This window comes from Panthera tigris, chromosome D1, assembly GCF_018350195.1.
Source record: "Panthera tigris isolate Pti1 chromosome D1, P.tigris_Pti1_mat1.1, whole genome shotgun sequence".
NCBI lineage: Eukaryota > Metazoa > Chordata > Mammalia > Carnivora > Felidae > Panthera > Panthera tigris.
In genome coordinates, this window is record NC_056669.1 from 66,196,407 (window position 1) to 66,216,445 (window position 20,039).

General features: G+C 33.7%; 1 protein-coding gene across 5 annotated transcripts in view; it reads right to left on the reverse strand.

The window, feature by feature from the left end:
* Nucleotides 1–20,039, reverse strand: part of SBF2 (SET binding factor 2) — a 473,279-nt gene that overhangs the window by 326,284 nt on the left and 126,956 nt on the right. The gene's annotated exons all lie outside the window — the stretch shown is intronic.

A 20,039-nucleotide genomic window follows, 5' to 3' on the forward strand; every position in this document is an offset into this window, starting at 1 on the left:
TTCATCAACAAGTGAATAGATAAACAAACTGTGATATATACATTGGAATATTACTCAGCAATAAAAAGTTAAATTTTAATACATGCAATAACAAAGATGGATCTCAAAATAAATATACAGAGTCGAAGAATCCAGATAAGAAAGACTACATGCCATAAACTCTCTATAAAATTCTAGAAATTAAAAACAAATTATCATAAACTTGGTGGCTTAAGACAACAGAAATTTATTCTGTCTGGGTTCTGAAGGCCAGAAGTCCAAAATCAAGGTGTTGGTAGGGTTGGTTCCTTCAGTAGCTTCTGAGGAAGAATCTATTTTATGTCTCTTCCCTAGCTTTTGGTGGCTGCCAGCAACACTTGACAGTCCTTGGCCTGTGCATCACTACAATTTCAACTTCCATTAATCACCTTCTCCTCCCTGTCTTCTTTCTCTTACAAGGACATTTGTCATTGGATTTGGGGCCCACCCTAAACCAGGATGAGGTCATCTCCAGACCCTTAATTACATCTTCCAAATAAGGTCATATTCACAAGTTCCAAGTGGTGGTGGGAAGCCACCATTCAACCACTACAAATGTACAGTGACAGAAAGCAAATTAGTGGTTGTCTGGAGATGAGAAGGAATAATTACCAAGGGGCATGAAAAAGCTTTTAAAGGTGATAGATATGTTCATAATCTTGACTGTGGTAATGGCTTCACGGATGTATGCAGATGTTAAAAGTTATTAAAGTACATCCTTTACAATAACACCATTATTTCTGATGTCTGAGTTCAAAATACAACCATCAATGGTACAAAATAAAACCATAAAATTCAAAGTAAAATAAAGAGAAGATTATTAGAAAGGATATGGAATTGAGAAAGAATAGAATAAACTGAGCTGTAAATTACAAATGACAGAGGCTAAGAAGGAGTTCCACTTCCTGAAAGGGAAGAAAGGTAAATCAGACAGCTTAAAATTAGTGCCCTGAACACTGCCTGCTATATAGACCCTCAAGAAATAACTTTTAAAATACTTTTAAAATACTTTAAAACTATGTGTATGTGTGTGTGTGTGTATACACACACACACACACACACACAGATATACAAATACACATACACACACACACACATATATATACACCCACATATATATACGCACACATAGATATACACATGCATACATATATATGTATACACACACACACACGTACATGCATACACATAGAAAAAGAGCCAATGTACCAAAGAAGTATTCATTCAGAGTTCTCTGTGGTAACTGTAAGATAATATTCATAGACCCACAAAACAAAAAATAGGGACTACAGAACAGAAGGTTGCAAAAGGAAATGGTATTAGATCACTTTTTAAGGTGACTGTATGTACCAATACAGCAAACAGATTTTCTAACAGTAAAAATTGTATAAATATGATAAAAAAATTAATCTTTCCATCTTAATTCTCATTTGCCAAGAACAAAATTTTATGTGCCAATGACTAAAGTGGGAGAAAAATTGAAAATAGAAGTAAAAGAGGAAAGTAGAAGCTCTCAAGGACCGGCTCCTTACAAGACTCTAATAATACCTACAATTTGATGATGCACTGGAAAATGTGCTGAAACACAAAAATTCTTCCCATATTGTTTAGAAATCACTAAATTAGACACATATGCAAAACACATTTTTCTCTTCCACAGAAAGTCCGAAGTTAAAAAACATATAGAAAAGCAAACAGGTATAGATTTATCTACATTTTATTATGTTATTATATGGAAAATATATCACATGTTAAAGGGTGAAAAAGAATCCTTGAAAAAATTAAACATCCTCTTTAATGAGTAACATCCATTTGTTCTAGTGTTATCAAGTTCAATTCACATGACTAGCAGCCTGGTTTGGCAGCCTCAATGCATAAGACAAATAATTCATAAATGTTTGACAATATTATTTTTAGTTCACATGCTTCTTGGATTGAGCCCACAAATGCTTCTACTTTATGCTACTCCAGGGACTCCATTCAGACACAAATACATTCGTTAGCCATTGAGGGAAGACTGAAGGAAGAACTGAGTACATACACCATTATATTTCAAACGTATAGATTGCATTTAGGCAGACATTTAGAGTAATTTAAAAATGGTTGTTGCTGCTTCTATTTTAAATAGGGTCAATGAAGTGTGACAGTATAATTGAGGCTACACTATGCTATGTACAAGAAGTACGTTTCTAATAACAGTTAGGGTCACCAGTGATCATGACCTGATAATTTTAACAAATTAATTGATCTCTCTTTCACAAAACAATGTTTGAGAATGGTCCTACAAAATAATCTTGTTAAATGTAAAGTGTTTACAAGTGCCTTGATATTACGAATCACAAAACATTTGTACTTTTAATAAGGGAGAAATATATCTAAAATTAGAACTTAACACAAACATCTGAATCAATTGTTTCCCCAAATACTTCCAAACAAAATATTTCAAATTCCGTACAAGATTCTGCAAACCCATGAGTACAAACTCTAATCTTGACACTGAATTTGGATCATCTCCATGGAGGAAATCCATGAACCAGATGTGAATTTATTCTTCCAGATGTATTTTATATGTTTGAGGAAAAATAAAACATTTCTCACTGCCTTTTCTGAGGCTACAAAAATACATGAACGTAGAGACAGCAAAAAGAAAATTCTGTAACTCTTGAGTTTTCCACTACTCTAAAGCAGTCTTTCATTATTAATAAATTACCAAAGTACAGGGACAGTTAATACTAATCAAGGGGTATTAACTAGTAATTCAGAATCAATTTAACACTTACAATCCACCAATTTTTCTGTGTTTAGAAGCCATACTAATTACAATATATAAACTGTTCTCTGCGACTCTTGTTTTGACATTACATGGAAGTTACAGAGAAAAAATATACCTTTGGCTTTAACTAAAATGTCATGACTTCAACATCTGAGATAAATTTCTACACACAAAAAAATGAAACACAGCAAAATTTAATAAAATTAGTAATATACCAATCTAATTACTAATTATTTAATTACTAATAAAATTAGTAATACACACAATCTAATTGCATGGTCTCAAAGTTTTAAACCATTTTATAATACCAATGGACACAAGTCCAAATATCAAAAAATCTAATATCACAAAAGACAACCTCCATCATATTAAGATCTCAACTAACTAGAAACAAAAATGGATCCTCTAACACATACATTTCCTTTGACCTCCATTAGAGATCCTTTAAAAACTTAACAGCTTCTAATTAAGTACTTAACAACAACAAAAAAAGTCTAATTGGGAAAATTAATGATCTTGTTGAAATGTTTAATTCCATCCAGGAAAATATGTGTACACATAATAATTTGTTATGATAGTTGTGAGTGGGTGTAACTTTAACACTTACTTTATATGAAATATAAATATAAATACAAATTAAGCAATACACTAAATAGCAGCTTAATACTAAATAGCAGCTAACCATGTGAAATCCACATTTTATAAGTATAAATACATACACAAGCACATGAAACCAACTTAATTACTGTCCACTTTATGGGGGGTTTTTTTTGTTTGTTTATTTTGAGAGAAAGAGAAAGAGAGAGTGGGGAAAGGAGGGGGAGAGAGAGAGAGAGAGAGACAGAGAGAGAAAATCCCAAGCAGGCTCTGCACTGTCAGCACGGACCCTGATGTGGGGCTCGAACTCACCAACTCGAGATCATGAGCTGAGCTAAAGTCAGACACTTAACCAACTGAGCTACCCAGATGCCCCCATCACCTTATGTTTTCAATGATCTAATAAGAAAGTTTTAAAGTTATGTTATCCTGGCATAAAATGAATTAAACTTCATAACTCATTTTAATATACTATAATACAATTTCAGAAGATTTCACGGAAACACTTTATGGTTATCCCAAGAACTTAAATTCTAAGATAAAAGAAGATACTTTTCCAAGTAGGAAACATTACTTAATAATTAGTTTTTAATCTAAAGGGTGGAGATGATTTCCTATATGTGTTAGAAACAAATGTGAAGTAACAGACAAGAATACACGCTGTGGTAAGGTACAGAAAAACTGATTTACTATGTTGTGTACCTGAAACTAATGTAACATTGTATGCCAACTATACTCAAATTAAAAAATTAATTCAAAACAAAATAAAAAAATAAGAGTAAAGAAAGCATATTTTTCAGACCTTTTTCAGAATAAACCACTTTTCAGTGAATTTTGGAGAATATAAAAAGAAAATAAATATTTTAAATCTATTTAACAACAATAACAAAAATATATGATATGGGCTTCAGTAAAACTGTGCAATAACTCAAATCTGAGAAAGTATTTCTTTTCTAAAACTATAAAGTACCAGAAACGAACCACCCACACATATTTATTTAACACGCAATTTTGGTGTTGTGCCAGTAACTCTTAACTTCACTAAGATTTCCCCTTGGAAGTAACTAACTGTGGTTACATTTTAAATACAAATAAATTAAGAACAAAAATTTAACTTAAGTGCTGTTACAGATGTTTTCTTTTCACTATTAAAATCTATCAAACGCAAAAACTCCTATTTGCTTAAGAAACCAGTTATAAGTTTTATTTAATTCTCACATTTGAATTTAAATGACATCAAAAGTTACTCTGAATCGCAGAAAGATGAAAAATCTCTGATTTCACAGAACAAAAGAAGAATGACACTAGCCATGAACAAAAATGTCACATTCCATACATGGCAAGATTGAATCCTTGATTTCTAAAGTATATCTGGCTTTTCCTTTATTTAAACTCATGAAAGAAAAGCAAAAAACCTGAGAGTAAATCTGGTATTTATCATCAGATAAATCTTTAATAAGATTTATTGGGGCGCCTGGGTGGCTCAGTCAGTTGAGCATCCGACTTCAGCTCAGGTCATGATCTCACAGTTTGTGAATTCAAGCCCCACGTCGGGCTCTGTGCTGACAGCTCAGAGCCTGGAGCCTGCTTCAGATTCTGTGTCTCCCTCTCTCTCTGCCCCTCCCCTTCTCACGCTCTGTCTCTCTCAAAAATAAATAAATATTTAAGAAAATTTTTAAAGATTTATTCATCTTTAATAAGTCATTTGGCAAACATATCTTTGGAGAAAATAGGGTGCAAGAAGTAGAATATACAAGCAAAAGGAATAAAAAGAAGAGGTAAGAGGAGGGAAATCAAATCATTTAAATCTGACATACCTCTTTAAATAATAAAATGCATGAAAGAAAAGAATATATGAAAATATTCCTGTTAAGACAAAACCTTACTAAGTATGCTGAAAACAGGATGAAGGACAAATAGGGAAAAATATATCAAAAATAAAATTTTATACTTATGACGGAGAACAAAAAAGGGGATTTCTTTCATTAAATCATTTTTTAAAGTATTGAAGAATTGTTATATCTCACAAACATCATTCTCTAATAATAAACACATTTTAACGATATGCTTTTTTAAAATTTTTGGCTGGCATTTTCACCAGCTTTATTGAGATATATTTGACTAATAAAATTGTAAGATACTGAAGTATACAAGATGATGATTTGATATATGCATACATCATGAAAAGATTCCCCCCATTAAGTTATTTAATGAATCTAAAATGATATACTTTAAAACTCTTATGTATTTTTGTTAAAACTTCATAAGATAAATTTTATAAAGAATAAATCATAAAATATAAAAACATAAACTTGTTTCATATACAACTTTTCTATAGGAATTATGATAGTTCAAATAAAGAGAATACAATTAAAGATTTATAAATATTGTTAAAACAATATTTAATATATTACTTTTCAGTCATGCATTTACTGAGACCTACCAAATGACAGGTAGTTTACTGAATGCTAAAGATGCAGTAGACACACAAGCAAGGCATGATCCTTGCCCTCATAAAGGTTACTTTCTAGTGGGCCAGTGAGACATGTTAGAGATGTGATGAGTGCTACTCAGGAAAATTATTCAACTTTTCATTTCTGGAACATCTCATATAAGACACAGGTAGCCTACTAATACAAATTCTGGTAAAATTCACAAATGAAATAACTGAGACTGGTGTTTCTCTTATGTGCACTTTTAAAAAATGGAATCAATTTTTAATGGCTAGATTTCTTTTTAGGTTTTCTATTTGCTTTAGTCAACTTTGGTAATTTACATTTTTCTAGAAAACTAGAAATTATAAATTATAAACTATAAATTTTATAGAATTTATAAATTTTATAAAAATTTTTCATATTTTTAGAATAAACCTGCTAAAAATTGCTATTATAATTTTTAAATCTCAACATGTACCCTTTATATTACTAACATTATTAGTGTCTACTTCTATTCTTTCTTCATCAATGTTGTCAAGGGAATTCAACCAGTTCAAATTCTGGCACCCACATTTACAAGCTATGTGACTTTTAACTTCCCTGAGCTCAGTTTCTTCAAATTTTAAATACAAATAAAAATAGCAATTTTCCCAAAGGATTGTTGAAAAAATTAAGTAAAATAATGCATGTAAAGTACTTAGAACATGCTTGGTAAATACTAAGTATTTAATCAAGCACTGCTGTTTTGTTTTTTTTCATTTCTAAGCATTATTTGTTCTGTTTCAAACCTTCCTGTTCCTCTTTCATAATGCACAAGTTTTCCATTATGGTTCCTATTCCTCTTTTAACTTCTAATCATTTTAAACAAACTTGTTTTATAGTCTTTTTGAGGTTTTTCTATTACCTACAGTTCTTGTTGTATTTACTCTCTTGTTTGTTATGTCTACTTGTTCTCTACATGTTGTTTCCTCCTATAGAAACAATGTCTACAACCTTCAGCAGAGGTTGCTTTATTCTGTGGAACGAGTGTTTGCCCTGAGCTATATATATAAAAAGACACCTAAAGGACAGGTACATTTTGTTCATTTGTTTTACCAGGCCCCAAGGAATTTCACTGGTCCCTGACTAGAGAGATGGGAAAGAAGTTCATCTGCACACTTGAGTTTGTATAAACTATTTACATATACATATCTTTGTGTGTGTTTTATATTATTCTTTTAATTATGATATAGATGACTTCACCATTGTTACAGAAATTCCTGGCTTCAGTGAGCAAATAAATATAACATTCTTTTAGATTCTTTTTTTCTGAAATACTAATACATTCAAATCATACCAGAAATGAATATTCCTATCCCAAGTACCGCAAGTTCTAATCTTTTTATAAAATCACCTTTTTAATAAAGAACTGTAATATACTGCTGTGTATTTTTAGAAATAATAGTGGTAGTAATGATAATAAATACATTTGGGCAGCATGTTAAGAGTTTATATAATTCTTTAAGCAAATTTAAAACACAGTGTCTTTCAGTTTGTTCCTCACAACCAACCCCACAAGATAGGAAGATTTACCAACCCCCACCCCCCCACTTTAGAAATTAAAATCTGAGGTCCAAAGCCGTTCATATATACACATAGAAGTATACTAAATTCTAACTTACTATTCATTCATAGTACACATATCTGATTTTCTATTATCGGTAACTATTCTTTTTGTCTCCTGCTAATTCTGGATAATTAAATCCTACAATACTCCCTACCTATTTTATTGCTTCAATTATTAGTATATAATACTAATTGAGCCTCCAAATCTCCTAGAGACATATTATGAAAACATCATATAGTCTCAATTCTAAGATATACCTTTCACATTTAAATGTTTTTACAGTCAGGATGGATCTTCCAATTTTCCAAATGTCAAAAGAAACCTGCTGGTGATCATGAAGAAAATCCAGTTATGACACAACTGTGCACATAAAACATCTATCTGTTCATCTGAACATCACTTTGGTTGAGGTATTTAGATTTATAGCACCAAATGTCATTGAATTTTAATTCAAATTTGAATTAAGGTTTTTTTGTCCATTAAGGTTTTTTTTTTTCTTATTGTTATTACTGTTGTTTGTAGTAATTGCTATACCTAACATGGGCTCAAACTCACGACCCTGAGATCAAGAGTCTCATTATCTACCAACTGAGCCAGCCCGGTGCCCCTCTGTTAAGTTTGTTTGTTTGTTTGTTTTTTAAGATAATACTGAGATGCTGCTCTGAAACAGAAAGTAAAAATACATATATAGTTGATTTTCACATACCAGGTAAAATAATTAAATACAGTAGAAAAATGTTAACTGTTTAAGAATTGATGGCCAAATTCCAATGCCAGGACAGAATTTATGCATCAGGGAAAACTGTGCTATTCTCTTCTAAACATTCCAATGAAGCACTGCTGATAGAGTAATTTTTTAAAACACTGCTTTTTATCATGTTACTTTCCTGTTCAAGATTCTGCAATGGCTTCTTAGTGCCTCTTCTAATTCAAATACACATTTCTATGCAGCCTTCATCCATTATTTGGCTTCATAAATCTATGAAATTTTCATTTTCATTTTTCCCCCACCTCTACCTACCTGAGTCTTTGCATCAGGGGGGGTCAGTCTCTTATAGGATGTCTCCACCTTTCTTCAAACTCTGCCTTGATCCGTTCACTAACACCCTCCCCCCATCCTTTTCTTCCTAGCGGATAAAACACTACTCACCCTTTCATCACATTTCAAGTTTTAATCTACTTAAATCTGAGCTCCTGTTGTAGCTAGAGACATTATAAGTTACCAATGGCACTTATCTATTTATTTGTTTCTTAACTGTTCCTTTTTCCTAACTTAGATCTTAAGAGGCTTGGGAATATAGAAAACATCATCCAGCCTTTCTCTTTTCCATTAGGAGAGAAATTCTATTAGAAAGAAAAGGAGGGCTCATAACATACAGAGTTGTTGAATCAAGAAAGAAAAGGAAAAAGAAGGGAAGGAAGGGAGGAAGGCAGGAAGGAAGACACGAAGGAAATTAAGAGATAGGAAACTAAATCTCAGAGAAATTAAGTAAAGTGCCCAGAACAGAGTTAAATAGTTCAACCTTGTCAAAAACCCAGTTTAGTGATTTTTCTCTTCAACACAGTATTGACATACATGAAGTAAGTAGCAAAACAAAAGGTATGTATTAAAGCCAGGTCCTATTTGGCTTTTCAGCTTAATATTAAAAAATAAAATAAAATCACAAGCAAAGCCCGTACTATACTTCAGCTTCTTCCATGTTAATCCACTGACATTCTCTTTCCCAATTAGACTGAAAGTTTGTGAACTTTCATTAAAGTTCCAATACAAATTAGGTGTGATTATTGGGAGGAGAGAAAAGAGAAAAGATTAGGTATAGACTGTTTAGAGACACAAAGTTGTACTTAAAGTGGGTAAAGCAGCTTTGAGAGTCTCTCTTGGGTGCTATTTACAAAATTTTTTTTTCTGATTACAATCATGCAATATGATTCCATTTGGGATTTCGAGTAAAGCTGGAATGCTTTATTCCCTAAAGAATGAAAAATGTTTAGTTGAAAAAAAAAAGGAATGTGATACTTCTGGTCAAAAGTTCTGTTTCTGGAATTCATGATAAATGAAAAGAATTTTGGCAGTTCCTATGTCATTCTACATCTCACAAGCAACGTGCAATTCCTCATGTCACTAAAACTTGGTTATGCACTGAAACAACTGATCTTATTACAAAACAAGTTAAAGAAACAAACAAAGCCTCCTTCAGTTCCTGCCTTGATTCATTATTAGAATTCACCTTTCCTTTTACCTCACCCACAATCCCTGATATTGAATGCCAAATGTTGGTCTCACTGAAAGACAGGACATTAGACACTTTAAACATCAGCGAAATAGAATTCAGCTATCCTTAGTCACTGACTAATGACTCTATTCCTATTTGTACATTTTTTAAGTAATACTATGTCCTTCCCGGAAGTTCTTTTTGCATTCCAGATTACGACAGGGACTGAAGTACAACAAAGGAAAAATGCAAAAAGTCAAGTGTCAGGATCAGAGTTGGAAGCATATACACATATGTAGGTAAGTCTAGGTCAAATTCCTGTTCAGTAGGATATTAATCTTTATAAAATATTTTAAAGAAATATTACCTAATTTAGCCTAAAGAAAATTATGCCTAAGTATAAAATTTAAAATGTGACCAGAAAGTATATATATTCTAAAATGGGTAAGGGGAAAGTATTAACAAAATATTTTTTAAATTCTGTAATAAGTATTTGATTGCACCATACATCCGATTTTTCTAATGTCATGTGATAATCGAATATAAGAAATGTTGTCACCAATTTTTCACCTCCCATTTTAGAACAGAAACTAAACATATCTGCCCTTCCCCCACCTCCAAAATCAGAGATCATAGTATCAAATTAGTTAAAATTTATTTCTAAAATTTACCCCAAGGAGTTTCAAAAAACAATTTTATAAGAACACCAGAAATCACCAATCTTTAAACAGTTGTACACACAGTATACCTAAATTGACTAGAGTTCATTTAACAAATGACTACTGCCTTCACTTCTACTTCTGATTACCTGCTAGAGCACCACAAACCCCTCCCCCCCAAAAAAACAGAAAACAAAAACAACACATCTTCCTCTGTTAAAGTCACATCTGCAGGAAAAAGGCTACTAAAAAAAGAACAGTCTGCTGTTCCAAGTTAATATCCTGCCAGTAGATATTTTGCAATGCTCAGGACTGGAAAATGTTTTCAAAGAAATAATTTTATTTTTAAGTATTCTCATTTACTTAAGGCAGAAATTCTAGACTTAGAAAATTAAAATGTTAGTTGTCTTATTATTATATTTTACTAAATAAATCTGCCATCGTTGTCTGAGTCTCCCGTTTTCTGAAACCCTGTAGAAAAAAAGATGGTCTCAGTATTCTCTGTTCCTCTTTGCCTTTTGCATCAAATACATCTACCATTTATGATTCATGTGTACATACTAACAAGTATCAGTAACAAACTGAAGACAAAATTAACTTTTTCAAAACCCAGAAAATGAAAATTTGTATATATGTACAGGAAAAACAATGTTGGGAGGTATAAATAATAACCACAATTCTAGTTAAACTGCACTTAATCCTTCAAATAAAGCAAAAGTTTAGGTTAAATAAATATTTAACTGTATGTATGCCATTGCAAAGATAAAAGTAGATTTAAAAATTGTTAACCAAGTGATGTGCTAGTATCTTATAGACATTGGTGAAAAACATTCATAAGACAATTTGATTCATTTGTTTTCACAAATCTCTTCAATATACTATTAAAAGGGTTCTCTGATTTCAACTCCAACGACTGAATTAATAAATGATTGCTTAGTAAATCAGAATTTATAGTATGTGAACCAAAGAATATTTAATGTCCTAGAATAAAATTATTTATAACATATGATATTATCTACCTAGTAGATATTAACTACCTAGTAGTTTGTCTTACAATCCCTTATGTTTTTATCCTTATTTCAGTGGTTCTAAACCTGACTAAGTGGTGGAATCATCCAGGAGGCTTCTAAAACTTTTCTGTGCCAGGCACGCATTGTAAACCATATACATTGGAGTATCTCAGCAGTTAGGCCTCAGTATCAATAGTTTTTTATTTTTGACCATGGTAAAAACACATAAAGTTTACTATTGTAATTATTTTTAAATGTACAGTTCAATAATGTTAACTACATTCACATTGATGTGCAACAGTTCTCTAGAACTGTATTATCCTGCATGGATGAAACTCTATACCCACTGAACAACTTCTCACCATTACCCTCCCCTACAGCTCTTGGCAAACACCATTCTACTTTTTGTTTCTAAAAGTTTGACTACTTCAAAGATTTCATGTATGTGAACCTCAAGGTTCATCCATGTTATATCATGGGACAGGATTTCCTTCTCTCTTAAGGCCAATATTCCATTGTATACATGTGCCACATTTTCTTTATCCATTCATCAGGGAATGAACACTTGGGTTGCTTCCACATTTTAGCTATTATGAATAATGCTGCTTTGAACACAGATGTACAAATATCTCTTTGAGACTCTGCTTTCAATTCTTCTGAATACATATCCAGAAGTGGATCTGCTCGGTCATATGATATTTCTATTTTTAATTTTTTCAGGAACCACTATACAGCAGCTGCACCATTTTACATTCCCATCAACAGTGCACAAGGGTTCCAAATTCTCTACATCTTGCTATCACTTGTTATTTTACAGGTTTTTTTTTTTAACAGTACTCACCCTAGTCAGTGTGACATGGTCTCACTGTGGTTTCAATTTGCATTTGCCTATTAGTGATGATTGCCAACTGATGTGAAAAAGGCAAAAGAGAAAACTTAAATTTCCTTAGAACTTGGAGTCCACTGACAAGTCCTTGAGATAGGCAGAGTGATCTTCCTCTAGGAACTCAACTGCCTTGATGTTAATAATTTGCTAAGGGTGAAGGCAATCTTAGCTTAACATTATCCCGACCTCTAGGACACTGTCAGTTTCTTTTAATACATACAAATTTCTTTGGAAACTTCCATTATCTCTACCTCCCAAGATATATGTTAGCAATCATTCTCTGAGTATATGGCCCACTGATATACATCTGAAGGATCTCATAACTAAGATTTCATTAAACAGTAATAAATGACGTTTTCCGAACAATAGCTAGCCCCCTCAAGGTCCTGGAAACCTTGCCTCCAAAATTCCTTAGAGACTTAGGCTATCCCTAACCCCATCTCTACTTGAAAGTATAAATTCGGCCAACCCTCACAACCCAATGCAGCTCTTTCAGCCCTTGAGTCCTGTCCCCAAGCTTTAATAAAACCACCCTTTTGCACTGAAGACATCTCAAGAATTCTTTCTTGACCATTTGCTCCAAATCCCAACATTTCCACATCACCAACATTCAATAACTGGAGATTATTCTCCAAAGAAATGGAATTGACATTCAGAAGAGAAAATATGCACAGAGAGGTAATGGTTAAAATACACTTAGATAATAGACAAAACTTTCAAGTAAGACTGGTTTGCTTCATTCATCCCATCTAGCCTGCTTCCTTCCTTGAACCTCTCCCATCTCTCCTTTTCCAACAGAATATTCTGTCTTTCAATCCAATTCTGTTGCTAAGAAAGAATTTAATATGAATTTGGGAATGTTCCTAATTTCTCCCCGAGACATTTACATATAAAGTCTTAACATTATTTAGATAGGGAAAGATTTTTTTCACATGGTAAAAAGGAGCTTTAAGCCACAACTTCAAAGCAGAGATACTCAGGGCTGGTATTCTCACAAGCCAGTTTTAAAGATGACTATCCAGTAGTTGATCACCCATATCTCTCCAAGATGAAGAGTCACATGCTCCACTGACTGAGCCAGCCAGGTGCCCCAATAGTACTTTTTTTTAAGTATTCTCTATGTCCAATGTGGGGCTTGAACTCATGACCCCGAGATCAAGAGTCACATGCTCTACTGACTGAGCCAGTCAAAAAACCCTGATGTTTTTTAGAAACAAAACCAACCAACATCGATATAAGAATTTACGCTGGTACACACCATGCATTTACTTGAACACTGTAGAATAAACTGTATATTTCTTATGTATTTTAGAGTGTACAGCAAGAACTTAAAGCAGGTTCTGAAAATCTGCTTCAAAGCTGAATCATAAGAATTTTCCAACATCTCATTTGTTCAACACCCTCAATCATTCAGAATACAAACAAGATCCTAAAAATAGGCCAAACAACCAAACAGTTAAGGAGTGAAATTAGATCAAAAATCTTTGTTAGAAGGCACTTGGTTTTCCTCATAACTCTCACAGAGTTATTGGATACTATCAGTTTACACATAATTTTAGCAAATTTAATTATATTATTTTCCAAACAGTAACAAGTACATTTACATTGGAAGTGAAGATGGAGACATGGAAATCTGAACAAGGACATTCATATAGGTTGACCCTTCCACCTACATACTGCATTCTACTTGCAAGTATCTCTTAGAGCAGCATATTACGAGAACTGAGTAGCCTTATGTGTCACATATTAAATTACATTAATATGTAACCTTGGGTGCATAGCTGGTAAGGTATATACCTTTGCAGCTGTGGTGCACGTGCACGCACGCACACACACACACACACACACACACCTTGTCTACACCTTTCTTCTCCTTTGCCAGCAGCTCCTCAAACCTTGATTCCTTCATGAGTCACCACGTAAGTAGCTCATGACTTTGGCTTTATCCCTCCCTCCCTAGTCTCACCATTCCAAAAACCTGACTCAACTGGAGGAAACCCTCCTCTCCCCGTCAGTTTCCCTACTGAAAGCAAAGAATTCATTGGGATTAGAGTGTCACAAAATACTATAAAATGGAATCCAAGAATGCTCACCTCTGAAAGAGAAAGGCAGGGAGGAAGAGTACTGAGGAAAAGAAATAGGAATAAGAAGTAAGACATGATGGGTTTTTTCCTGGTTTGACTTTTGAGATTTTCTTATTTTTTTAAAGTCTGCAAGAGGATTGTTTTCGATCCATCTGTTCTTGTGTGTCTACCACGTATGCAACCTGTGCTGGTCACTCTGGGGAGTCAGAGATGTATCACAGGAGTTCTCAAAGGGCTTGACAGGTTATTGTCATGGGTACCATAGACACCAACCAAAACACACACACACACACACACACACACACACACACACGAAAAGAGAAGAAGACATGAGGCCCAGGTCACAAATAGTTGTAATTTATTTGAATAAAAATATTCATTCCCCCACTCTTAGTAGTTCATTTATGACAGACACTTTGGAGTATTACATATTACTAATACTTGTTCTCTTTCTCCCTCTTTAATATCAATAGGAAAAACTGAAGGCTTTCCCTATTAACTGGGTAGTTTTATAAAATGCCACAACAGGGTATCTCCCGAAGAATGTGATTATTTCAATTTGTGTACTTATATGAAGAACATTCTTTAAAAAATACAATCAAAATCACCTACTCCTACTTGAAAAACAAGTAAAATATTTTATGCCACTAGAATAAACAAATATTCCTACATTTCTTCAGACGTAGCTATAAAGATATACATGTAACAGTTTTCAAATAAAAATTTGTTATCTATCCACATCTCCTTTTTCTCACTTAATGGTATCATGAACAGCTTTCCAGACAAATCTACCTAATTCTTTTCCATAAATCTGAAACTTGGTCTATATACCTAACCACACACCTACTGAGAAGGTTTTCTGTATTGTGCTCTTTTAAGAAATACAAAGAACATGCTTGTTGGAACAAATTAAAACCTGATCATTAATGTGTAATATGCCTACACAGTTACCAACTTACAGACCTTTTATAATTTGGCCAATCTGACTGCCAAACTCTTCATTCACTGTTATTTTAATTTGCCTTTTAAAATTATGACTGAGAGTCAGAGTGGCCAAAATGAACAAATCAGGAGACTATAGATGCTGGAGAGGATGTGGAGAAACGGGAACCCTCTTGCACTGTTGGTGGGAATGCAAATTGGTGCAGCCACTCTGGAAAACAGTGTGGAGGTTCCTGAAAAAATTAGAAATAGACCTACCCTATGACCTAGCAATAGCACTACTAGGAATTTACCCAAGGGATACAGGAGTACTGATGCATAGGGGCACTTGTACCCCAATGTTTACAGCAGCACTCTCAACAATAGCCAAATTATGGAAAGAGCCTAAATGTCCCTCAACTGACGAATGGATAAAGAAATTGTGGTTTATATATACAATGGAGTACTACATGGCAATGAGAAAGAACGAAATATGGCCCTTTGTAGCAATGTGGATGGAACTGGAGAGTGTGATGCTAAGTGAAATAAGTCATAGAGAGAAAGACAGATACCATATGTTTTCACTCTTACGTGGATCCTGAGAAACTTAACAGAAACCCATGGGGGAGGGGAAGGAAAAAAAAAAAAAAGAGGTTAGAGTGGGAGAGAGCCAAAGCATAAGAGACTCTTAAAAAGTGAGAACAAACTGAGGGTTGATGGGGGGTGGGAGGGAGGGGAGGGTGGGTGATGGGTATTGAGGAGGGCACCTTTTGGGATGAGCACTGGGTGTTGTATGGAAACCAATTTGACAATAAATTTCATATATTGAAAAAAAAATTAAAAAAATAAAAAATAAAAAAAATAAAAAACATAAAATAAAATAATGACTGAGATTAGAGGTAGCTTCTCATGGTTGCTGGCAAAGCAAATTTCTTTTTCAGCAAAAAGACAGTTTGTATTCTATTTTTCTGTTGTTGGGTTTTATTATTCATTTCTAGGTGCTCATTGGTTAAGGATACCAACATTTTTGTCTTTTAATTTGGTTTACAACGTCTACCACAGTATGCAGTGCTAAGAAATTTTATCTAAAACTTGGAAATGAAAAAAGAATATAGCACATCTTTTCATTGTCATACTGGAGCACAGTTTTAATAAGCCCACCAAAGGATTATTTAAACTTTTGAGAATATACCTGTAATGGACTTTCTAATTTACTTTAAAAAAATTTTTTTAATGTTTATTTACTTATGGGGGCGCCTAGGTGGCTCAGTAGGTTAAGCATCCAACTTTGGCTTGGGTCATAATCTCGCAGTTCCTGAGTTCAAGCCCCCGGTCAGGCTGTGTGCTGACAGCTCAGAGCCTGAAGCCTGCTTCAAATTGTGTCTCCCTCTCTCTCTGACCCTCCCTCCCTCCCCACTATGTATCTCTCTCTTTCTTAAAATAAATAAACATTAAAAATTTAACAAATTTTTGAGAGAGTGGGCACGCATCAGGGGAGAGGCAAAAAGAGAGAGAGAGAGAAGAGAGGGAGAATTCCAAGCAAGCTCAATGCTGTCAGTGCACAGTGCATAGGCCAATGCGGGGTTCGATCCCACAAACTGTGAAGTCATCACCTGAGCCAAAACCAAAAGTCAGATGCTCAACTGGTTAAGCCACCCAGGTGCCCCTCTAATTTACTATTTGATTAAAGCATCTATCAGAATATGGAAGAAGCAATACTGCACACAAATTTGGCAATCAAATAATTCCTGAATAAATTAATGAGAGAACTAATATTTTATAAAGTCCAAAGAGTTTACACAGATACTTGTATCATTAACCACAACCCCTCTTCCATTCAAAAAATTGATTCAAACCTCCTGAAAATTAAAAGGAAAAGTTACATTTGGGAAAGGATCACCACAAAAATATCAACCTATCTGAATCCCAACCCATCTTACAACATGTTCTAATACCAAAAACAGAGAGCCAGATAAAGAATCTATAGTGGTATATCATTGGTTAAAGACTTTGAGGACTGTGGGATTAGATGAAAGTATAGTTACTGAGCTTCAAATTAAAAAAAAAAAAAACCCTACTGTTGTTTGGATTGAAAATGAGAAATAATATATTTTGTCTGTTTTAAACACAATTTATAGGAAAAAATGCTCAACAAAATAAAAGGTAGTAAATTTATAGAGTTGTAAACCTTTCATCAGTTTTAAACAGATAGGGGAAATAGCTGTGTTTTCTTTCAAACTATATTTTCTAATTATTTTATATTAATAAGTTTATTTTTTATTGTTTTCTTATCTAGTTTAATTCAGCTATCAACACAGGAATTTCCCTCCACCTGGACCAATGCAGATAATATCCAAACAAGCTGACCACAAGCTCAGAGTTGTGTTTCCCATGTACAACTATTTCTTGCTCCTTTGCTATTATTTCCTTGGTGGTAATAAGCCTTGAGAAAATGGTTTTGTGTTATCTACAAGCAATTTCTCTCTTCTCAAAGGAATCAATAGCTATTTATTAAACAGAGAGCCATGGACTGCGCTTAAGTATTGAGAAAACGAAGAAATTAACAGCTGACCCTTGAACAACAAGGGTTTGAACTGCACAAGTCTGCTTATATGTGGATTTTTGTATTTGAGAAACACAGTACAGCACTTTAAGTGTATTTTCTCTTCCTTGTGAGTTTCTTAATAACATTTTTTCTCTAGCTTACTTTATTGTAAGAATATAATTTCTAATACATATAACATAGAAAATATGTGTTAATCGGCTGTTTATGTTATTGGCAAGGCTTCCAGTCAACAGCAGGCTATTAGTAGTTAAGTTTTGGGGGAACCAAGTCATACACAGATTTTTGACTACATAGGAAAGGAAATATGTGGGCACCCAGTTAAAGGGTCAACTGTATATGAATTTTTGCCTGTAAAAAGAGATCAAAGAAAGGCATAACAGTTGGAAATTTGCTGACCCTCATGATGGAATCCCATGTGAAACAATCTGCAATAAAAGATACTGACAAAATCTTTTGGAATCCAAACTTACAGAATATGATAAGTAATAAACAAATATAAGATAGATAAAAACAAAGAAGAAGCAAAACATTTTCTTAGTTTGTGCACAAAATATTTTGATAAAAAAAAATTTTAAGGCCATATTGACTGAGATAGCACAACTGCAAATGTGTTATTATGATGTGAAAGTTTAAGAATATTTTCTAAATAAATATAATCAAAAATAAAAGTACTCAAAAACTGAACATAAACTCATAGATGACTTTAGCAAGGTTGCAGGATAACTACAAATCACTGATGAAGGAAACTACAGAACAGCTAAATAAATGGAGAGAAATTATGGGTTCATAGATTGGTTGATCAATATTGTTAAGATATCAATTCTCCCTAAGGGCGCCTGGGTGGCTCAGTCGGTTAAGCATCTGACTTCAGCTGAGGTCATGATCTCGTGGTTCATGAGTTCGAGCCCCACATCAGACTCTGTGCTGACAGCTCAGAGCCTGGAGCCTGCTTCAATTCTGTGTCTCCCTTTCTCTCTGCCCCTCTCCTGCTCATGCTCTGTCTCTGTCTCTATCTGTCTCTCTCTCTCTCAAAAATAAACAAACATTAAATTAAAAAATATATATATCAATTCTTCCTAAATTGATCTACAGATTCAGTGCAATCCCCATCAAATTCCAGCAGGCTTTCTCCTAGATATCAACAAGTGAGTTTTAACAAATCCATAGAAATGTGTATCCCCACTAAATATTTTCTGATCTTGATTTAACCTTCAAGTCTTTTCCACCATAATCATGTCCTGAATTATCACTGTAACTACTTATTGTATACACATAGCCATGAAAATTTTTAGTGCCCTACTTATAGATATAAAAAACATTATGGCTAGCTTTCTTACTAGATCCTTGTTCTGACTCTATATAATTTCATAAAAACAAATAAATAAGCCTTAATATTAAAAAAATTGAAACTATGATCCTGGCCAAAAGTAGAAGTGTGACAAATGTTTGCTGAGTAAACATATAAGCATAAATGAACTCAAGACACATTCCAAGATTTTGGAACAACGTAAGAAAGAAAGTTCCATGGTCATTTTCTATGATCTTCTATACTCAAAAAATCTTTATGTTCCCATTGCACATACAAAAAAGTTTAAACCCATTAATGAAGTGTTAAAAGCCACAAACAATTGGCTCCTACTATCTTTGCAGCTTTCTCTTCTGTTATGAACATCCCTCCAAATCCAAAATAAATACTAAGCTTCAGACAATTTAACATCCTATCTCAAGACTTTTGCAAACACAGTACAAATGCCTTGATGGCCAACAGGCACATGAAAAGATGCTCAACGTCACCCTTCATCAGGGAAATACAAATCAAAACCAGACTGAGATACCACCTCACGCCAGTCAGAGTGGCTAAAATGAACAAATCAGGGGACTATAGATGCTGGAGAGGATGTGGAGAAACAGGAACCCTCTTGCACTGTTGGTGGGAATGCAAACTGGTACAGCCACTCTGGAAAACAGTATGGAGGTTCCTCAAAAAATTAAAAACAGATCTACCCTATGACCCAGCAATGGCATTACTACAAGTGCCTTTTTCTTTAGCATATTCAAGTTCCACTTATCTTTCAGTTACTCTTGCTGTATAATAAACTATCCCAAAACATAGTTGTCTAAATTAAGCACCATTTTATTATGTTCATGGAGTCCATGAAACAGAATTCAGACAGTGCAGTGCACAACACTATTCTCATGCTCTAAAGAAATATCAGCATATAATATTAAGATCAACAGACAAAAATTAGTTACTTCTCGAGAAGAACATTA